Genomic DNA, 14,580 nt, shown 5'->3' with positions numbered 1-14,580 from the left:
ATAACACAGCAGCCTTCAGGAGGGAGAAGTGTTCAGGCTAGCCTGGGGTCAGCAGGACAGTGGTTTTTTTTTGTTTGTTTTTTTTTAAGCAGAAAAGAATTTTATTTGTGTAACACTTACAAGGAATCACCAAAAAGGATAAAGCAAAACTATGCAACAAAACAAAAGCAAAATACTAAACTAAACTGATACTAAACTGAGAGGAGTGGTAGATACGCTGGAGGGCAGGGATAGGATACTGAGGGACCTAGACAAATTGGAGGATTGGGCAAAAGAAATCTGATGAGGTTCAATAAGGATAAGTGCAGGGTCCTGCACTTAGGACGGAAGAACCCAATGCACAACTACAGACTAGGGACCGAATGGCTAGGCAGCAGTTCTGCGGAAAAGGACCTAGGGGTGACAGTGGACGAGAAGCTCGATATGAGTCAGCAGTGTGCCCTTGTTGCCAAGAAGGCCAATGGCATTTTGGGATGTATAAGTAGGGGCATAGCGAGCAGATCGAGGGACGTGATCGTCCCCCTCTATTTGACATTGGTGAGGCCTCATCTGGAGTACTGTGTCCAGTTTTGGGCCCCACACTACAAGAAGGATGTGGATAAATTGGAGAGAGTCCAGCGAAGGGCAACAAAAATGATTAGGGGTCTGGAACACATGAGTTATGAGGAGAGGCTGAGGGAACTGGGATTGTTTAGTCTGCAGAAGAGAAGAATGAGGGGGGATTTGATAGCTGCTTTCAACTACCTGAGAGGTGGTTCCAGAGAGGATGGTTCTAGACTATTCTCAGTGGTAGGACAGGACAGGACAAGGACTAATGGTCTCAAGTTGCAGTGGGGGAGGTTTAGGTTGGATATTAGGAAAAACTTTTTCACTAGGAGGGTGGTGAAACACTGGAATGCATTACCTAGGGAGGCGGTAGAATCTCCTTCCTTAGAAGTTTTTAAGGTCAGGCTTGACAAAGCTCTGGCTGGGATGATTTAATTGGGGATTGGTCCTGCTTTGAGCAGGGGGTTGGACTAGATGACCTCCTGAGGTCCCTTCCAACCCTGATATTCTATGATTCTATGATTCAAACACAAGGTATAACACAGCAGCCTTCAGGAGGGAGAAGTGTTCAGGCTACCCTGGGCCCAGAGCCGGGGGGCTTCCTCGACACTCATGGTCTTCCACCCTCCTGAGTTACCTGGTGGCCTAGAGCGAGGCGGCTTCCTCGACACTCATTGTCTTCCACCCCCTCGAGTTACCTAGTGCCACGCCCAGTGTCACCGATTATTCCTTTCCTGAGAGTGCCCGACAAGATGGGCATGGCTGCAGGGTGGGCGGTTTGGGGGTGGAGGGAACGTACACCACGTGTGATAGGACCCCTCCTAGGTGACAGTGATGATGGTATCCACAGCGGCAACGGCTGGGGCTGGGGTCTCTCGCTCTTCCCCTCAATCAAAGGGTCAGATGGAGGGAACCGGACGGGGTCACCGAGCAGAGAACCCTGGACAGCGCCTACAGAAAAGTAGTGGGAGGTAGATATATTAGCTCCAGGCTAAACAAATCCCTGGTACCAGGTTAAGTGAAATGGCAACTGCTCCAGGTCAATTAAGACACCTGGGGCCAATTAAGAACTTTCCAGAAGGCAGGGAGAATGCTAGGTTGATTGGGACACCTGAAGCCAATCAGGGGCTGGCTGAAACTAGTTAAAAGCCTCCCAGTCAGTCAGGTGGGGGTGTATGTCAGGAGCTGTGGGAGGAAGTTGCGCTGTTGGAGAGACTGAGTAGTACACACCATATCAGGCACAAGGAAGGAGGCCCTGAGGTAAGGATGAAGTGGAGCTTGAGGAAGTGAAGGCTGCTGTGGGGGAAGTAGCCCAGGGAATTGTACATGTCATGTTTCTAAAAGGTCAGCTACCATAGCTGATACTATTAGGGTCCCTGGGCTGGAGCCCGGAGTAGAGGGTGGGCCTGGGCTCCCCCCACCTTTGCCCCCTGATTAATCACTGAGACTGGGAGACAACAGAGACTGTGCAAGGAAGGATAACTTCTCCTCACCTCCCTCACTGGCTTATGATGAAAATGGCTCAGTAGACTGTGACCCTTGTCTCTAGAGAAAGAAGGGTTACGTGGAGGGTCACAGTGAGCCTCTGAGGCTAGCGAAATCCACCAGGAAACGCAGGACCCATGGGGGGAAGGACAGAGCTTTGTCACAGCTACCATATCTGATCAGTGATTTCTAATAATAAATTGCACTATGACTGAGAAAACTCAGAATTTTAAGAAAGTCCTTGGTGTGCTAGGATTATTCCTGTCTTGTAGCAGACTTTGTCTATCTGTATGAGGAGCAATACCAATATCCAGGCAGGTGATGTTGTCAGATGATTCACTGGTTGCTGGATGATGTCCCAGGCTCTGATCTTGCATTGAGGACAGCATGGGTGCACCCCTCGGTCTGTGAGGTCCTCATTGCCATATCAGGGGCCTAGTTGTTGCTGCTGTTTTATATGTGATTTGGCTGGAGTAACTGCAATTCCTTTTTTCTCCTTTACTTGCAGACACTTGTCACTGTATCAGCTTTCCCTAAGGTCTCAATTAGTAACACAATAAATGTTCCATGAGGAACCTATGATTAAACCTGTTTTTTAAAGGTGTCTCTATTTCCTTTCCTTCTGTTTCCAATTTAAAATAAATCTGCTCTATTATCTTGGAGTTTGGTTTGGCTTTTCCCTTGCCCCCACCTATTTGCCACTAACATCGTTAGTGGAGAAGAAGCCAGAAAACAGTATAACTAGTTTAAGCTAATCCTACGCTCTACATTTTCAACTGCTTTCCCAAATGACGTGCAAGTCTGGATGGCACTCTCTTTTAAGGGGTGTGACAAAGTTTCTCCTCTGCCTCGGTGGGTCCTGTGCTTATTGGGGGATTTGCTTGCCTCAGAGATTCACAGCAGCCCTCAGTTTGGCCACTCTTGCTAGTGGCTCAAACCTGCCATCCACTCAGCTAACCTCATCACTGGCGAGCATGGGGGGAACGGAGAACAATCCCCGCAGTCCCTGTGTCCCACCTAGTGGGTTGGGGACAGGGCAGATCCCTTTGCAATTTAGACCTTCCGTTCTGGTGTTTCTCACAGACCAGGTTCGACTCCTCCTGTGTCTGATCAGGAGTTGGAGGGATGGGGCTGGGGGGGAACCTGGGCCCACCCTCTACACCAGGTTCCAGCCCAGGGCCCTGTGGATAGCAACTGGCCATAATGTTCCCTGCATCAGCTGCGTGACAGCTACAACTTCCTGGGCTACTTCCCCATTGCCTTCCCCCCAGCACCTTCTTTATCCTCACTGCAGGATCTTCCTCCTGAAGCCTGATCATGCTTGAACTCTTCACTCCTCCAGCAGCACGCCTTCTCACTTCCTGCTCCTGGCATGCTCCCCTACTAACTGATGGTAGGTCCTTTTTAAACCAGGTGTCCTGATTAGCCTGCCTGCCATAACTGAATCTAGAAAGTTCTTAATTGGCTCCAGGTGTCTTGATTAGCTTGCCTGTCTTAATTGGTTTTGGCAGGTTCCTGATTGCTCTAGGGCAGCCCCTGCTCTGGTCACTCAGGGAACAGAAAACTGTTCATCCAGTGGCCAATATATTTGCTTTCTACCAGACTCCTGTATCCCACTGGTCTGGGTCTGTCACAGGGGGTAATAAGTTGCTCCCTCACTGCACACTTTAAAGAAACCTAAATAATTCTAAATCCCTTATCTATTAGACTCTGATTTCAGAGTGATGACATAGTCCTCCCCAGTGTATTAATTAATGCTAGCTCAAATAATGGTGTTGCACGCACATTTTGCTAATTCTCTATTCATCTCAACTTCCCAGTTGATAGCAGGAAGTGGGAAAGCATGGCTAGAAGTGATGATGAGAGGGTATGTGTGGCCTATTTAATTAATTTGTAAAGCATTACTGTAGTATCAAATTTCCTTTGGCTACAACATGTTTAAGTTTCATTCTTGTGAAAGGGAAATAATAATGACAGTGGTGTTGTGAAGTTTACCGTTGGTAAAATGTTTTGCAATCTTTAGGTGAAAGGTATGATGTCTGTGCAAAGACTAGTATTACTAGAGCTGATCGACTTTTTTCATCAAAACGTTTTTTGCCAAAAAATGGCTTTTCAACCAAAACCAAAACAAAAATTCATTGTGGTTGTAATTTTCCATTTTGTGATGAAAAATGAGGAAAAAATATTTATTTTTCAGTTAAAAATATTAAATATTTGTCTGTACACTTTTTAACCTAAATCTGACATTTGTTTTTCAAATGACATTTTTTGTAACAAACAAAAGTAGTTAGGCTTGGTTTTTTTAATTGAAAAAGCAAAAAATGTTGACAGGAAATTTTGGGGGAAAGTTTTTTAAAAATTTCCAGTGAAAACATAATTAGCATTTTTTCAGTCAGCTCTCATGAGTGCTAAATGAAAAATAAAGTTAATTGAACTCAGTTTTGTGTTTGGTTTTAAATTGTGGCAAAGATTCTGGTCATTTCTGTCAACATTTCTGTCAACATATGGCTTAATTATTGATCATTCAACAAACCATCCAGAAAGAATTATCTTATTTTTCTCAAAAGTTCCCCAATCACAGGGATCTACAGGTGTTGACAAATCCATTTTCACTTATTTCCTATCTGTGCAACCAGTATTAGATCTTTAATGAAATTATGTATTCAATTTTATTAATATTTTCATTACCTAATTGTATCCGAAATCAAATCACAGCATTTTCTCCAGTGGAGTCATGAACCTGTCAACACATACATATTTTTTGGTGATGTTAACAGTTTAAGCTCAGAATGTTTGTTTGGTACAATTTGCATATGTGAAAATGACTAGAAGAGGCTAGAAAATAAAACAGTGTTAATTGCTGTTAAATACTAGATGTTGTTCAGTTCATCTGTGGTGGGTTGTTGTTGAGATTGGACTCCCATTTGCACTCCCAAATTTGTTGAAGGAGTTGATATCATGTTGATGTCTAACTATAATACCTGGTTGTACCAGCAAACCAGGATATCACATGCTCCTTCAATTGTTAGTGTCTCAAGTTGTGGTTGGAAAATGAGAAGTTAAGTTGAGCCTCATTTACTTATCTGGTTCGCAGTGTACACTAACAACATGAATACATGGGAAATTGCAATAACTATCTGATTTTTTTTTCCTGTTCAAGTAAGCCAGATGATTGGGAAAGCATTTGAGGAATATTTCTCATCCCAAATGTCCACATATCCTCCAGCAAATAATATCAAACACCAGATTGTTTTCAATCTCATTTTTCAGACTGTCAGCCAAATGAGCACTTCCACGTACATATAAATATTCATGGTCTTGAAAGGCCAGGTGCGTGAGGTAATATATTTTATTGGACCAACTTGTGTTGGAGAGAAAGACAGGCTTTTGAGCTATGCAGAGCTCTTCTTCAGGAAAGGTACTAAGAGTACTTCTTTTTCTCTGCGAAAGGTACTAAGAGTGTCACAGCTAAATACAAAGTGCAACAGATAGTTTAGCATAAGTAGTTAGCACATATTATAAGGGACCATTCAAGCTCAAGTGGCCCATTAACATCCCTGTAGTCATAGGACAAAAAGGGGGTTAGTGGGTTACAGATTATTGTAATAAACCATAAATCCAGTCTTTATTAAGACCATGATTTTTAGTGTCTAGCAATGTTATGAAATTGAGTTCCCAGGCTGTTCTTTTGAAGATGTGATGCAGGTTTGCTTTGAGGATGAGGTCTGGTAGGTCAGATGGAAAGTGAGCACTTTGTGAAAAGAGTTCATCCACAGGTGATATGATGTTTTTGTCTTTTACCATTTTCCTGTGTGAGTTCATTTGAGAGCATAGTGATTGCACCTGCATAGTTATTAGAGCATTTAGTGCACTGGATGAGGTACACTATATGTTGTGATAAGCATGTGTAGGACCCATGAATGTTGAAAGGTGTGTCCTGATCTGTGGGGAGCTTTCTTCTGATGATGAGGTTGGAGAGTTGTTTGAAGGCCAGAAGAGGGGGTTCAGGAAAGATTTCCCCATTAAGTATGGGTTATAGTGGTTTGATAATACCCCATATGGGACGTGTGATGGCTGAAGTTGTGGTGGAAATCTATGAGGGAATTTAAGTTGCCTGTCCAGAGGATGAAAATATTGATGTATCTCAGGTATATTTTTGGTTTCATGGTGCATTTGTCAATACATTCTTCTTCAAGGGGGTCCATGAAGAGGTTAGCATATAGGGGAGCCATCCTAGTACCCATGGTTGTTCCCATGGTTTGGACAAAGTGTTTGTTGGTGAATGTAAAATTGTTATGAATGAGGATGAAATGGATGAGTTTGGTGATGTATTTGGGGTGGATCTCTGAGGGTTGTCCATTGTCTTGTAAATACTTGAGGCAGGCAGCTATGCCATCATTATGTGGGATGTTGGTGTCCAGTCTAGAAAATCCATACCAGGCACAAATCAGCCCTTTCAAATACAGTAACTCAATACTTATTCATATGAAACATAACACAGTGCCATATTTCACAATAACTGCATAGTAGTTTCATGTTAAATCCAATGGAAACAATGGCAACTAAGCTACTGTACATTTCTATGATTTGGAGGATATTATAATACTTCTATATACAGAAGTAGAGCTACTAAAAGGACATATTGCAATGTAATGGTGCCTGCGTTTGGTACCCCTTCAGCCAAGTAGCAACCACATTTGGAGCCTGTTGGGATGGGAAATTGGTGGTATAGAGTCAGAGGGGAAATTCTGGCCCCATTGAATTCTGTGGTGTCCGGATTTCACCCAGGGTATATTTTTTTTGTGTAGTTTGTTTACAACATATTCACAAAATCCTGTTTCTCTGAACAGTGGGAAGAACAATTTTCATGCAGGCAGCCCTATTTTGCAGAAATGCTAGGTAAGGCACTCCAGCCCTGTCCCAAGAAACAGCTGTTTTTTTGCCCCTGCTTCTCTCAGGCTGTGCCCTGACTAGGAAAACAGGTGGGTTCTTACCTTGAGTTTTAGTTAACAAACATGAGGGTAAAATCATCATGAATATGTGAAAGTTTGTAGTTTTCACACAAGTTAGCTGGGTCAAAGCAAGTACATTTAAAATTTTGAACAGAAGTCCTAATACTTTATTAGTACTCTATCAACTCCAGGCAAGACTGGGTGAAAACTGAATAAGGACCTCGGGATTTTGCCCAGTGAATAGAGACACAAAAATTGAGATCCAGAGTTTATTTACACTGAGTAGAATGAATGTCTTTTCTTAAGTTGTAAAAAGATGTGTACATTTTTTTGAGGCCGGTTCTCTTTCAACTATTTGCCTCTGTGAAAAGGAAACAAGGAATCTTTCTCTAATATGTTCATTTACGCTCACAGGCTGAGGGCTAAGGTGAAGCAAGAGAAGAAGGAATCCTCCCCTGGGCCGTGAAGCTGCTCTGGACCCATTCCACAAGTGCTTCAGCAGCACTGGGACTCAGGTAGCTCTCACGGTTCTAACATGCCCCGTCTAGCAGCAAAGGAGGTGGATCTATGTAACAGTGCATTCTTTGGCCTTCCCCAGCCCACAATTGGTTTTGCCCTCATTTGGCCATTGTGTGCTGATGTGCAGGGAGCCACTGTGGACACCCTCCAGCCCCAAATTCTTGCCCTGGCCCTTGCTCAGAAGAATTATGCTGGTTTTATTGCCAGTGAGCCTTTCACAATTATTTGAGGGAGCAGGATTTTTCCCTTAAAGCACTGTATTCAGTTTGCTCCTCTCCCACTTGCTGTCTCTCTCCTTCATAAATGCATTCAGATAGTAGGATGGTGCAAGTGCAAAATATTTTTTTCTTTACCATTTTGAATGACATCCCCAAGTGAACTCCATTCCTCCTTTCATCATTAAAACACTTCTGTGGAGATTGAAATCTATTCATCATGGGAAATATTTTCATGTTGTTAGTGCTTTTATGAAGGAGCATTTCCACAGCATTTATTAGGCAATAAGATCACAAGACATAAACACCAGGAAAGTTTTAGATGAGAAGAAATCTAAAAAGGACCTTTAAAATCAGGGCAAAAATGTTGTGCCAGAGATTTGAAAAGTGTTCCAAAGAAGCTTTATCTTGGTTTTAGGGAAGGGTGGAGGGGGTGGGGGAGAAAGGAAGGAGGCAGAAACCCAGCATTATCCTCTTCGACCAAGGACATATCTTTGCAATTAAATCCAAATTATTCTGAGTCATATGGTGACTATCTGTTCAGTAAGGGTATCGGCATTCCTCCATCAGCAGCTACAAGGATTGTGAGGCAATAGTCATCTAAAGGATTCACTGAACTGGAAAATGCAGTTCTGTCTGTGAACTCCAAAGTGTTTAAAATCTATGGTTATGTGATGAAGATGAAGGGAGCCATTTAAAACTGCTTAACTGAATTTTTGCCTAAAGATATAGCAACTGAATGAGGTAAAAATTCCTAGAGAAAAGGAAATAAAATCATGGTTTATTTTTACTTTGACAGCCCTGTAAAAAGGTCAAATGTTTCTACTCCCTCAGACGTGACCTACTGGGAAGAAGCTCACGCCTATTTCCAATGTTAGTAATGTTCAGGAAGGCTAGTGTTTAGAGGTCCATGCTGATGACGGGTTCTGCTCGATAACCATCCAAAACAGTGCAGATGGACGCATGTTCATTTTCATCATCTGAGTCAGATGACATCAGTAGAAGGTTGATTTTCTTTTTTGGTGGTTTGGGTTCTGTAGTTTCCGCATCAGAGTGTTGCTCTTTTAAGACTTCTGAAAGCATACTCCATGCCTCCTCCCCTCTCAGATTTTGAAAGGCACTTCAGATTCTTAAATCTTGGGTCAAGTGCTGTAGCTATCTTTAGACATTTGACATTGATATCTTTTTTGCATTTTGTCAAATTTGCAGTGAAAGTGTTCTTAAAATGAACAACATGTGCTGGGTCATCATCCGAGACTGCTATAATATGAAATATATGGCAGAATGTGGGTAAAACAGAGCAGGAGTTCTCCCCCAAGGAGTTCAGTCTCAAATTTAATTAATGCATTATTTTTTTAATGAGCATCATCAGCATGAAAGCATGTCCTCTGAAACGATGGCCGAAGCATGAAGAGGCATATGAATCTTCAGCGCATCTGGCACATAGGTATCTTGTGACACCAGCTACAACAGTTCCATGCGAACACCTGTTCTCAATTTCACATTACATTGTAATAAAGAAGTGGGCAGCGTTATCTCCCGTAAATGTAAACAAACTTTTCACATTTCTCTTAGCGATTGGCTGAACAAGAAGTAGGACTGAGTGGACTTGTAGGCTCTAAAGTTTTACATTGTTTTGTTTTTGAGTGCAGTTATGTAAAAAAAAAACCCCTACATTTGTAAGTTGCACTTTCATGATAAAGAAATTGTACTTGTATGAGGTGAACTGAAAAATACTGTTTCTTTTGTTTATCATTTTTACAATGCAAATATTTGTAATAAAATAATATAAAATGAACACTGTACACTTTGTAGTCTGTGTTGTAATTGAAATCGCTATATTTGAAAATGTAGAAAAACATCCAAAAATATTTAATAAATGTCAATTTGTGTTCTATTGTTTAACAGTGTGATTAATCATAATTAATTTTTTAATCGTGATTAATTTTTGAATTAATCATGTGAGTTTGATGTGATTAATCGACCGCCCTAGTTTAAACCACTTGCTGGTAACTCACATTCACCCAGACATGCCCATGAAAGTACTGGTCAGGGACGCCCTTCAGTAGTAACGAGTAAGAAGGCTGCTTGTAACCTTGTAAATGCCAGACTCAATCACTAGTTAGCTGAAATTATGGTGCGTGATTCACAGCAGGATATGAGAATATTTAGCAATAGCTGTGATAGGGAAGAATGAAAACAGGACTATGATCTGAACATGGTAATGTGTATGTCCTTTAGAATACACTTCAGTGGTTGTGATGAAATTACCCTTTTCATTTGCTGTTCCAGTATTGTTTTATATAGCTCTGTGTGTCTTCTTTGCTATTCTCTTTTCCATCAGCAAAAATCCCAGAATTGTACTGGCATTACTTAGATTTGCTTTTTGAAAAATGATAGACAAAATACAATAATCAATACAGAAAACGCTTTTAATAAAAAAATAGAAATCAGAGTTAGAAATAACTCATTAGGTCAGTCAGTGTGTCTCTCTACCAGTACAGGGTTGTTCCCTATTATATAATTTCCATTGTTGTATCCATTCGAGTTTTAAAAAGCTTCTAGCATTTCTTTTGGGTGACTTTCCACAGCCTAACAGAGCTCAATATGTGATATCAAGTCTAATGTTTCCTTTCTAAATCTCATCCTATTATTACATCTAGATTATAACTCTTAGTTATAGCCTTGTGCTCCACCCTAAACAATCCTCTCCATCCCTGAAATTTATACCCTTCAGATCTTGTTTCCATGTTTCCAACTTCCACACCTATTAACTAAACAGAAATCCTTGCTTTTCCTTCCTTTTATTCAGATCCCTTGGGCCTCGTTCTCCTCTTACATACACTGGAATGAGTCATTCCATTGAAGCTACACCAGTATAAAACTTGTGTAAGAGGAAAATTGGTCATTAGGTGCCTGATTCTGATTTTACTTTTTATACTGGGCTACCCAGGGTAACTCTATTAAATTCAATGGTGTTATTTCTGATTTACACTAAGGAGCAAGTGTAGAGTATTCCCCTGAGATACTGGAAAGACACACAAATCAGGATTGGGCCCTCATTATACTAAACGCTGTATACACACAGGGTAAATGACTAACCCTGTTCTGAGTATTTTACAGTCTAAGACAAGATGCAGCAAATTGAACAAACACGGAAAGGGAAGGAAAGATGAGAAAAACAGTAAATGAAAGGACTTCTTGAGTCAGATTTTGAAATTATTACTATTATCCCAATTTCTCTACAGAGGAATAATGGAGAAATTAGCAGATGAAATGAAAAACTGGGGCTTTGTACAGACAAAATTGAAAACAAAGCCAAGTAATATATTTTATGAGATACACAGTATCTTGAGATTGGGATGGAGCCCGAATTGTGTAGTAATGCAAGAGTTCTCCAGCATATGCTATAGGATTATAGAAAACTTAATTATAAATTAGTGAAAATATACAACAAAGCTTTTAAAAACTGTCACATTCTTTTGAAAGCTCTCAGAGAAATTAAATGAGCTGGAGTGATGACAGAAATATCAAAGCAGTATAAATGGTGCTGTTCAGAAATAAGAATTAAAACTGTAGCTCGCTCTTGTTGGCAGACATGGGATGATTATAAATAGGTCGCCTTTGTTCCACGTAAAGTCAACAATCACACTCCTAATAAGTGTCCCCAATGGCATAGCACAATAATGCTTAAGAAGCTAGAATATTTAATTCACCAAATAGTGTGGTTTTATTGCACAATTGGCTTAATTAGCAACCTCCAAATAACAATTTTAAAGTCTCCAGTTTCCTAAATCTTTCTGAATCAGGAGCACTCTGTTTTCAAAATGCAGGCTTCATTAAAAAAAATGACTCACTGTACAGACATTTCCTAGACATCAAGAAAAGGAATACTTGTGGCACCTTAGAGACTAACCAATTTATTTGAGCATAAGCTTTCGTGAGCTACAGCTCACTTCATCAGATGCATTCAGTGGAAAATACAGTGAGGAGATTTATATACACACAGAACATGAAAAAATGGGTGTTTATCATGCACACTGTAAGGAGAGTGATCACTTAAGATGAGCTATTACCAGCAGGAGAGTGGGTGGGGGGAGAGAAAACCCTTTGTAGTGATAATCAAGGTACACCATTTCCAGCAGTTAACAAGAACATTTGAGGAACAGTTGGGGGAGGGAGGAATAAACAAGGGGAAATAGTTTTACTTTGTGTAATGACTCAAGCACTCCCAGTCTCTATTCAAGCCTAAGTTAACTGTATCCAATTTGCAAATCAATTCCAATTCAGCAGTCTCTCGTTGGAGTCTGTTTCTGAAGTCTTTTTGTTGACGAATAGCCACTTTTAGGTCAGAAATCGAGTGACCAGAGAGATTGAAGTGTTCTCCGACTGGTTTATGAATGTTATAATTCTTGACATCTGATTTGTGTCCATTTATTCTTTTACGTAGAAACTGTCCAGTTTGACCAAGGTACATGGCAGAGGGGCACTGCTGGCACATGATGGCATATATCACATTGGTGGATGTGCAGGTGAACGAGCCTCTGATCGTGTGGCTGATGTTATTGGCAAGGACTGGCCTGTCTCCCAAGATTTGTGAGAGCGATGGGTCGTCCTTCAGGATAGGTTGTAGATCCTTGATGATGCGTTGGAGAGGTTTTAGTTGGGGGCTGAAGGTGGCGGCTAACAAAAGACTGCTGAATTGGAATTAATTTGCTAATTGGATACAATTAACTTAGGCTTGAATAGAGACTGGGAGTGCTTGAGTCATTACACAAAGTAAAACTATTTCCCCTTGTTTATCCACCCCCCCACACACACTGTTCCTCAGACGTTCATGTTAATTGCTGGAAATGGCCCACCTTGATTATCACTACAAAGGGTTTTCTCCCCCCCCCACTCTCCTGCTGGTAATAGCTCATCTTAAGTGATCACTCTCCTTACAGTGTGCATGATAAACACCCATTTTTTCATGTTCTGTGTGTATATAAATCTCCTCACTGTATTTTCCTCTGAATGCATCCGATGAAGTGAGCTGTAGCTCACGAAAGCTTATGCTCAAATAAATTGGCTAGTCTCTAAGGTGCCACAAGTCCTCCTTTTCTTTTTGCGAATACAGACTAACACGGCTGCTACTCTGATTTCTAGATATCAGCATCTTCCCAGTGACAGCTTAATTACAGGACTGTGCACTTAGTTATAACTAATTTCTTATTTAAGAATGAAGATACAGAAAATTATATACATACCAAACTGAAAGGCAACCTGCAGCTGGGTCCTTTTCTTCCACAAGGGATAAAAATCAGACTAACAAATATAACTTTATTAGACTTTCTGCTTCTGTTAGAAACAGAGATGTACTATACATGGCTATTTGAAATATGGTATATATATTTGTCCATTACTTGTCCCTGTTCAGAGTATACCCAAGAAGGCCATACAATGAGCCGTATTGTAACTTCTCATGGAAGAATAGAGGGACCAGAAAACTCTGTGAGTTTTATCTCATGGAGGGACAGATCCAGCAAGGTGCTGGGTGCCCTGAACTTCTGTTATCTGCAAAGAGAATTGAGCGTGCTCAGCACCTCTCAAGAGGTGCTCTCAGTACACTGCAGCATTGAGCTCGGTATTTCTTTCTGTTAGATTTTGAGGCTAATAGAGCCAGATTAAGACTCAGCCCTTTGTGGCTGAGCAGCGAGTAAAACCCCTTCTCTTTCCCTCTCTCTCTCCCACTTCCTCAAGACACACCCCCCGGCATGGCCTTTCCATAGGTCCACTGCAGGAGGGAGAAGTAGGAACTGTGCAGAGATTCTCTCTCATGCAGGTGGGTGGAAAACAGGTTAAACTGGGCTCTGCCACACCCCGAAAGCAGCAGCCACCTTTAAGAGATAACTACTACTTAAAGGTGATCAAGGCCAGTAGCAGATTACTGTCCCTCAGAAGCAAGGTGGGGTTCAGGGAAGGAATTGTGCTTGGGACCTCCTGGGGTGGTGCCCAATTTAGCCCTTAATTCTTAAACTTCTCGCATCTGGAGTGCTGCAACCTCATCTCCTCTGGCCTATCCTGATGCAGACTCTGTCTGTCTAAACTGCGGCACCTAAGATCATCTTCCTCACTTCCCCATTTCAAATCCTGACACTGGCTTCCACTTGCATTCCACTTCAGGTTCAAGCTCAATGAATGGCCCATTCAAGCTCAATGAATTGCTCTGTCTGATGCTGCTCCAGCCTAAATATCTGATCTTGATTAACGTCCCCACCCTCTTCCCCCCACTGTGCCTCACCAATGAAGTCTGCCTCGTTCCTCCCTTTGTATCCTTCTCTCAGACTCAGCTTTGTGCCTTCTGCAGGGTTAAAGACTCTCCACACCCGACCCCCTCCATCCCTCTACCGTGTACTATGGATTATGAAAAGCAGAGCACAATATTAAAACTAAAATCAAACTTACTGTATTGCTGTGTGTCTCCATCCCATTGTTGTCTGGTGCTGTGGTGTTTAATTATTGTCCACTGGTCTGATACAAAGCCCACAGATGGCAGTGAGAGTCTTTCAATTGATTTTAATAGGCTGTTTCATTGACTATAATGGGCTTTAGATCAGGCCCATGTTGTTTTCCTCGATTTAGACCTTTGGGCAAGGTCCACGGTTGCAGAGTGATAAAGGCGCCTAGGCCTTCCATCCTGTGCAGAGTCCAGGGATCCATGCAGAAGTCTGTTTCCAACCCAGTGGATCTCATAACCACTTGCAGTACAGATTCAAGGAAGCTGGCAGGTTCAGCCAACTTCCGGTAAAACATTGATCCATATTTAGGTTTAGTAGGAGAGCTGGGTCCTGCTCCTACAATGCTCTGCTCATCATGGTGTA

At 41.7% G+C, this 14,580-nt stretch overlaps 1 protein-coding gene across 7 annotated transcripts in view; it reads left to right on the top strand.

Annotated features, from left to right (window-relative positions):
• TMEM108 (transmembrane protein 108) overlaps nt 1–14,580 on the top strand; it is a 386,458-nt gene that overhangs the window by 75,129 nt on the left and 296,749 nt on the right. For all 7 annotated transcript variants that reach the window (XM_073333193.1, XM_073333196.1, XM_073333192.1 and 4 more), the window contains one exon: nt 7,398–7,498. The gene's annotated coding sequence lies outside the window, so the exon portion shown is untranslated. The remainder of the gene's footprint in view (nt 1–7,397; nt 7,499–14,580) is intronic.

Source organism: Lepidochelys kempii, chromosome 2 (assembly GCF_965140265.1).
Source record: "Lepidochelys kempii isolate rLepKem1 chromosome 2, rLepKem1.hap2, whole genome shotgun sequence".
NCBI classification, from domain to species: Eukaryota; Metazoa; Chordata; order Testudines; family Cheloniidae; genus Lepidochelys; species Lepidochelys kempii.
The sequence above is the reverse complement of the archived record's forward strand: the minus strand, read 5'-3'. Positions and strand labels throughout refer to the sequence as shown.